Below are 8,676 nucleotides of genomic sequence, written 5' to 3'. Positions count from 1 at the left end.
TATCATAGCATAAACTACTTAATGTGATTGAAAATAGATAATCTTGATCACATAATGTGTTTATTACGAGGAAAGCAAACATGTTAAGCATAAAACATATTAACTAAGCATAAAACTTGTTATGCATAAGTTACTAACTACATGTACTAAGAGAATCAATATTGACAATAGGAGAGACGTGTCAGTAGGAATGACCAATGGCCTTTCATTTGTGTCAACTATGAGGTCCACAGTAACACAATTGAACATGTGGTACATGTGGCACATGCGATGAAAGTCCATATCGGATTCTATTAGACAGACCATCTTGTGTGTATTAGGTGTAAGAAACTTCATCCTTGTATGGGAAACTTCGAGGCCCCATTGCAAACATATATCCACTAGTACTGATTCCCAAGAGGTTAGCATCGAAAACAATAGCACACCTCCTTCCTCCTTGTATCTAGCAACTGTACAAAAACTCTCCATAGAAAACCTAGATAAAAAAAATCAAGTATCACTATTACTGATATGGTATTAAACTACATATTATATGAAAAATTATCCAAAACACCAACAAAGGGTATTTTCTTGCGAACTAGGGTGTGCATTTGGTAAGGAAGAGATGGTTGCTGACAACGCCCCCTTGCGTGTGACCTGCAAGTGCATGGGTTTGTCAAAGTAATAAATCCCAAGTGAGTGCGGTATCGTATTCACAGGTAGTAGAGAATAAAAATACTAAAATTGCTACTTAACCAAGCGAAGATGAATAATGATTATGATGATAAAGTGTAATGTAAGCAGAAACAAAAGAAACAAGAACGAGAGGCCCAAGTAAGTGAGAGGAAAGACAATCGATAGAAGTGGGGTACTCGGACAATGCTCCCCCTAGGACTAATGTTTCAAGTGCAAGACCTACTATTATGCTTCCTAACTAATGCTTAATGAGTCATGGAAATCCTAAAGCACACGGTCCCAAACCTAAGGTTAACCGTGGCTAACTCTACACTATGTCCCGGCGGAGAAATCGTGCAGTCTCAACTTTTCACACTGTGCAAAGTTGCATGGAGTTCTAAGGATTCCAAGTGATAAACCTTATTTCTATGTGTAGATCTAACCCTTTATTCCAAGCGAAAAACCCTAGTCACAATTAAGCCCCATATACTAAAGTCACTTCAACGCTTCACTCTGTTGCTCGCACAACTAAGTTCCAGCGGAGTTCATCCTTTAGTTCTTCACTCTATTGTAACCACAAAGAACTATAGGAATTAATGGTAGGATAAATCACACCGAAGGAGAAAGGGGATGCTCCGCTACATCTCGACTCACCCTCTCAACCCTCTCCAATCTAGCTTTGTCTAACCTTCATGGCGTGTCACCCATCCACAAAGGTTACCAAGATGAACTCTCAACCCTAGTGTCACTCTAAAGGAGAAATCATTCAATAAGCATTCAAGATTGAAACTCAATTAAAAACATTAATTAAGGAAGTCATAATAAAAGGTCAAAGAAATATTAACATCCTAGGGTTTACAAAATCCAAGTACCCACTAGGAGGTTTAGCTCTCCATGGACCAAGATACAATCAATAATGAAATCAAAAGTAAAAACAAGTAATCCATAGAAAAACCCCCTCGGTATTCATGTCGATGGTCTTGTGGAGTAGCCTCTTCTTCTCCAAAGGTCCCCTTTTTCCGACCCTGGGGCACACTCATCGGGATCGATGCCGAGATAAGCTCCCCAATAACCTTCTTCCAAGAGGCTCGGGTGTCGAATCCAGTAGGACCACACCAAAGACTTGCCAAAAGCCTCTCAAAACCCTAGCCGACGACTTCTCTAAAGATGGAGAAAAGTTGGAGAGAAGGGTGAAAGATTCCTCTAAAAATCGGGCTAAATCGCGGCTTAAATAGGGCTGGAATCAGGCTTCCACACGCCCCTGTGGATTCTCTAGAAACCTGATTTTTGGCCGGCTGTGAATAGTACCTGCTACGATACTCCTCCAAAACACTCCCAATTCCACACTTTTCATCGAGACAACACTAATGGACACACGTTTATACCGTAGATCGCAACTCTTCTTCAATCAAAGGCCTCATTGGTGAAGATCTTGCTATCAATGGACAAGTCGCGATAAGCAAATGTGACGGCCTTCGTGCCCCTCCAACTCATTATAATGACTTGAATACATGGAGATTGACACACATTCACGTATTTTAGAGCCCCACTTGTGTCTTCGTATTTGTTCCTTCCAAGATTCCACCAAATAGTGCGTTCACGATCTACTTTTGACTTTTTTTATTAATACTCACAACCCTAAATGCACAAAAGAACAAAAATACATATGTATTAGCGTTAAAAATGATCAAAGTAATGTTCATCGTAAGAAAATAACACTTCGTATTCTTAACACACAAGCACTTACAGTTGCCAAGATTGTATAGATGGTAGAAAAGAATGAAAACCGAAAACTACAAGACACCAAATGAGAACAGAAATAGATCACATCCTGAGCTAGATAAGGAGACAAAAAAGTTAAAGAAACATTTCAATTGGTAGAAAGTGCTCAAAGTCTTCCAAAAGTGTTTGCAAAATAGAATAAAGATGGTGATTTGATGGTTTAAAGTACATTTTTCAAAATGGGGATGTGACTGGGTGGGGATTTTCACACCATTTGCATGGGTAAAGTTGGAATATACATAAATGAAAGTTGATAGAGTGAGCTCAAGGGGCAAAAATGAAGTGAAACAAAAAAGGGGGGTCTGTATGGGAAATTTGAAAGCCAGAGGAGATGTCTGGGAAGTTTTAAAACTTTTAAGGGGGCCAAAAGTAATTTTTCCTATTTTTTAATATTTTTTTTGGAAAACTAAGACACATGAATCGTGGGCTAGCCCATTGGTAATTATCCGTGCAGCCATGCTTGTGATTAAGAGGTCTCGAGTTCAAACCTCTCATACTAAAATTCACTTTTTGGGTCCATGTGGGAGTTTTGTGTGAGGAATACCTCTGATTCCCTTCTCTAGGGTTGCATGACCGAGGGTTTATCCCTTGGAGGTTAGTCAAGGTACCGTACATCTAACTGGTGTATTCCTATATCCGCTTGTCGAATATTTCAAAAAAGAAAACTAAAACACTATGCTGAAAGAATAAATGATATTAAGTAAATTATAATGAGAAATAAATGAAATTGTAATGGTTTTAAAATGTGGGTAATTTTGGAAAGTTGATACAAGTTTTTATAAATATAAGACAATAACTAATTTTAACTAATTTTTTAATGGACAAGTAAAAAAGTCACGAGGGAGTTATAATTTAAAGGTTGTTTGGTTGTATGTAATTGAAATTACAGGTAACTAAAATTACAATGTAAATAAAAATATTTCATTTTAACTTACATCACTACTCGTTTATTGTAACTGAAAACATTATATTTTCTTTTTATTTATTTGGTTATTGTAACTGAAAACATTATATTTTCTTTTTATTTATTTGGTTTGATATAAATTTAAAGATATAATTACAATATAAGTGGGATGATGAGATTGCTTCATTATATATTATATTAAATTATTTAATACTATTTGTAAAATTAATTTAATTAATTTATTATATTACAAAAATGTTTAATATTTCCTTCATTTTATTACTGGGAAAAAATTTAAAATTAAACTATAAAAAACTTAATCTGTTAATTATTGTTTTTAAAATATTGTTAATTTAAAAATGTTTAATATTAATTAACAATATTTATAATTATTAAAAATATTTATTTAATTAACAGATTATTGTTTTAAATATTTAATTAACAATATCTATAATTATTTAAATATTGTTAATAATTATAAATATTTAAACATAATATTGTTAATAATTAACAGATTAAGTTTATAATTAACGAAATTTAAACATAATATTGTTAATTAAATAATCTGTTATAAAAATGTTTAACATTTATTTAAATATTTAATTTTTTTTTTATAATTAATTTAAAAAAAAACAATATAAATATTTTCAATAAAAAAATATCATTAAAATATTTAATCATATAAATATTAAAATATTCAATATTTTTTAATTTTCTTACTTAAAAATATTTTTATAATTAAATTTAATGGCAACTTTCGTTATCAAATATTTTTATAATTAGATATGAGATGAACATTATGTTGAGTGGATGCCACTTTTATTTATTTTAACTTACTATTAAATTGGTTGTAAGCTAAAATATTGTAAAAATAGGTGAGATATTACGCTACTACTGGTAAGTGGAGTTTTACATTAAACCAAATAGCTAGTTACACGTAAAAGCACAACTATTTACAACAACTTATAGGTAAATAAACAAACCCTTATTAAACAGGGATATATATATAAAGTATAATTTTAAAAAAATTTAAAATAAAAATCTTTATTTCAATCTTTTTAGCTTCTTTAATTCAATTTTACTTGCAAAATCATAAAATTGTTTAAAATTATAAATGGCCATTTTAAAAATGGTTTGTGGGTCGTATTTACCAAGCCATTTTCAAAAAAACAATTTAACAAATATGTGTTTACTTGTTTTGCAGTTTTTGGGAGTTATTTTCTTAGTTTTTAGTGATAACTTTTTTGCAGCTTGGCAGTTATTTGATATTTCAAATCTTGCCCTTCCAGTTCGGTGTTGTCCTAGTCCGTTTCCAACTTCTGGTGTAACAACTTATCTTTATATATATTATCCTTTATTTAGCATACCTTCATCCTTTTAATTAAAATTGATATACTATAATTTAAAATTTTTTTAAAAAAATCTGAGTGTAAATAAGGTATATCGTTTTACTAATATTTTTTATTCTATTTTCAAATATATGTATAGATATGATGATATTTAAAACACTAATTATTTAAAGGATCCCTCTAGCTTTTCCATTTGAGCAAAAAATTCCTTGAGTTTTACATATCCCTATAAAATCCGTGCTTTTTGAAAAGTAGAGTTTTGAGTCCAACGGCTTACTAACATGGTTAAATTTGATAGAAATTGACAACCCGTTTTTCTTTTCTGTGACTGTGAGTTCCTTCTTGCTAGCTGGCAAAGGATTGCATGCCGGAGTGGTCAATCTCTTGAGAAGATATAGAGAGGAAAGAAGAGAAGAAGAGCGACATTATTTGTAGTTGGTTCGACGGGTGACCCAAGATTTAAAGAGCAGAAGAAGGGGCCAGAGTGAAGAAAGGCGAGGGAGAAGCAATTCACAGGGGAAAGCCTTGTGATATCTAGGGCCGATCGACACCCACTTTTTTCCCAAAGCATGTCCAATCTGTGCAAAATGGTGTTGTTGTGCCCTAATTCTAGTAAAGGTTAAGAAAAGGTAATAATTTGCTTTTTATTTTCATGTAGTTTGTGTTCAAATTCTGCAAGAATTAGTCAAAATGGCAATATTGTTGTTATCTTTTTTTCATGAGGAGTTTGATAAATGCTTGTGTATAAGTAATATGAAGTATTCTTTTCTTATATTGAGCATCATTTTTATCAGATTTTATCACTTATTCATGTGTATTTGTATTCTTTTATGCATGTAGGGTTGTGAAGACAAAGTTGGATGAAAGAAAGCAAAAGTAGATCGTGGACGTGATTGTGATGAAGTTCTTGGATTGGACAAAGGCGAAGACACAAGTTGTGCTCAAAGACATGTGGGTGTGTGCCAACCTTCATTGTGCTCAAGAGAATACACAAAGTGGAGAGGCACAAAGGCAGTCATACTCATTTGTTCCGACTCGTGCAACATTAGCAAGAGCTCCATCAATGTGGTTTCATTGAAGACACGATGCGATCTATCTCATGGATGTGCACCCATTCATGTGGCCTTGATGAAAAGAGTGGATTCGGGAACATTTTGGTGAAGCACTGTAGCAGTTTATTGTAGCAAAATCACTGTAATAGTTACTATTCATAGCTCACAGAAAAACTGATTTATGAAAATCCACACGGCCGTGTGGAAATTCCACACGCCCATGTGGATGCCCGATTTTAGCCCCCTATTAATACTGCGTTTTGAGGAGTCTTGAAGGATCTTTTTCCTATCTTTTTCCCACCTTTGGAGGCGCTCACGGCTAGGGTTTGGAGAGGCTTTGCCTAGGTTTTTGGAGTAGTTCTATGGCCTTCGACATCACGTTCCTTTAGAATAGAGCTATTGGGGGAGCTTTCGTCAGCATTGATTCGGCGAAGTGTGCCCAAGGCTTGACAAGGGAACCTTTGGAGAAGACGAGGCGGCTCTGCAAGACCATCGATACGGACTACAAGTGGGTTTTATCTATGGATTGCATGCATTTACTTTTGATTTCATATTTGCTTGTGTATTGCTCCATGAAGAGCTAAATCCCAAGTGGGTGCTTGGACTTGTAAACCCTAGGATGATTTTGTTTCATTGACTCTTATTATGTTTTTTTAATTGATGTTTTAATTGAGTTTCAACCTTGAATGCTTATTGAATTGATTTTCCGTTAGAGTGACACTAGGGTTGAGAATCTATCTTGGTAATCATTGTGAATGAGTGACACTTCATTAGTATTAAACAAAACAAGGTTGGAGAGGGTCGAGAGGGTGAGTTGAGAGGTAGTAAAACGTCCCCTTTCCCTTCCGATGTGGTTATCCTACCTCCACATTCCTAGAGTCCTTTGCGGTCATGATAGAGTGAAGTGCTAAGAGACAAACTCTACTGGGGCTTAGTTACGCAAGCAATAGAGTGAAGTGTTATAGTAATACTTAGTGCTGGAGCTTAATTGTGACTAGGGGTCTTTCGCCTGAACCAAAAGGTTAGATCTATATTAGAGAATAGGGTTTATCACTTGGAGTCCCTAAAGTTTTAAGAAACCTTACACAGTGTGAGGCGTCAAGAGCATTCCTTTCCGCCGGGGAATAGTGTAGGGTTAGTCATGGTTGACCTTAGGTTTGGGACCGTGTGTCTTTGGACTTCCACGACTCATTAAACATCAGTTAGGAGGCATAATGATTAGTTTTACACTTGAAACAATAGTCCTAGGGTGAGCAATGTCCGTGTACCCATCTCTCTATCGATTAACTCTCATTATTCCTATTGCGTTTCCTTTCTCTTTTTTCTTTATTTTATTTGCATTGATATTGTTCGCCCAAATCATGAATCGATTCACTTGATAGCTAAATAGCATAACTACTTGCTTTCTAACAACTATTCCCTGTGGATACGACTACCCACTCACCGGGGTACTTTATTACTTCAATAACCCGTGCACTTATGGTACACACACGCAAGGGGTGTGTCAAAGTCAAAATGGCAATGTTGTACACATCTAAGATCATTGTACAAAGTTCAATTGTTTCATTGTTTAATGGATTTTAGTAGAACACCAAGGCTCAAAGGAATTCATATTGTCTCAGTGTATGCAATTTATCCGCTAGTTCATTAGAGACAAGAACTTGTTAACATAAAGTGGATTAACCGAGGATGATAGTGTTTTTGAAGTCATATTCCAATTTTTCTCATGAAAACATATTCTTGGAATAATGTAATTCATAATCCTGTTCAGTTTCTCATGATTATGTGTAGTTATAACATATGAAGTAGACATTATTGAGTTCTTGTATGGTACCAACAAAATTTGAAGGCTTACTTAGTATATTAGTATGTGTAAAAGAGTTTTTGTTTACTTTTAGTATTTTATTGAAACCTTTTGTATAATTGTTCATATTTGAACTATAAGGAAATCCTTTGTTTGTGCAGTTAAGAGGACTATGGCAAGAGAGTCTGGGAATTTGTTGAATGACCGATGTTACTTAGCACCACTCGTGTCAACCCTCACTGAATTAAGGGAAAAAAATGATCAGCAAACATTGGGATATCCTTAAAATGACTCCCTTTAGCCATTTTATGGACTTGGAACCTATAACACAAGAGCGAACTATATTGGGTGGGTTGATGCAAGTATTCGATAAAAGGATGAAAAGGTTCAAGCTAGGAGAAAGTCATTTGCAATTCAGGCTAGAGGATGTAGCATTGATATTAGGCCTACGTCGTGATGGTGAGGCCATAGAGTTCAAACATAAAAAGGAACGATGCATACTTGAGGAACAGTTCTTCATAAAAGGAGTAGATAGAAACGGGGGCTGTTTAACACGTACTTTAATGAATTTAGTGGATAAGAAAGAAGGAGACAAAGAGAGGAGTTTTGTCAAACTACTTCTAGTGTACATCTTGGGATCAATGCTTTTCCCCACAACATCATGTGCAATACCTTCTTGGTTAGTCTATTACTTGAATGATTTAATCAAATTCGACTAGTATACATTTGCACAAGCAACCCACAAATGGCTTATGGCTGATGCACCGCTGCAGCTGCACGAGTGAAGCTTAGGTGTGCGGGGAAGCCATCTATGATAGGATACCTAAGAGGTTGTGTCATTGTACTGAATGTTTGGTTCTATGAGGTAACAGATACTGGAAAGAAGATGCGTTTTGGGAAAACACCAAGGAGCCTCTGCTACGACGATAACAGTTGCAGAAAACAAGGTGGTGTCACTGCGTTACTTGAGTCACTCAAGGGAACAGAAATAAGTAAATATAGAATTTTTTGTTTACAATTTTATGTCAATGTACAAGAATTTGCACAAATATTCATATTCATATGTATGTAGATCAACTTATGCGAATATCTTTGACCTATGTACAATTAAAATAATATTAGAGTAAACTA

Source organism: Dioscorea cayenensis, chromosome 9 (assembly GCF_009730915.1).
Source record: "Dioscorea cayenensis subsp. rotundata cultivar TDr96_F1 chromosome 9, TDr96_F1_v2_PseudoChromosome.rev07_lg8_w22 25.fasta, whole genome shotgun sequence".
Classification (NCBI taxonomy): Eukaryota; Viridiplantae; Streptophyta; class Magnoliopsida; order Dioscoreales; family Dioscoreaceae; genus Dioscorea; species Dioscorea cayenensis.
The sequence above is the reverse complement of the archived record's forward strand: the minus strand, read 5'-3'. Positions refer to the sequence as shown.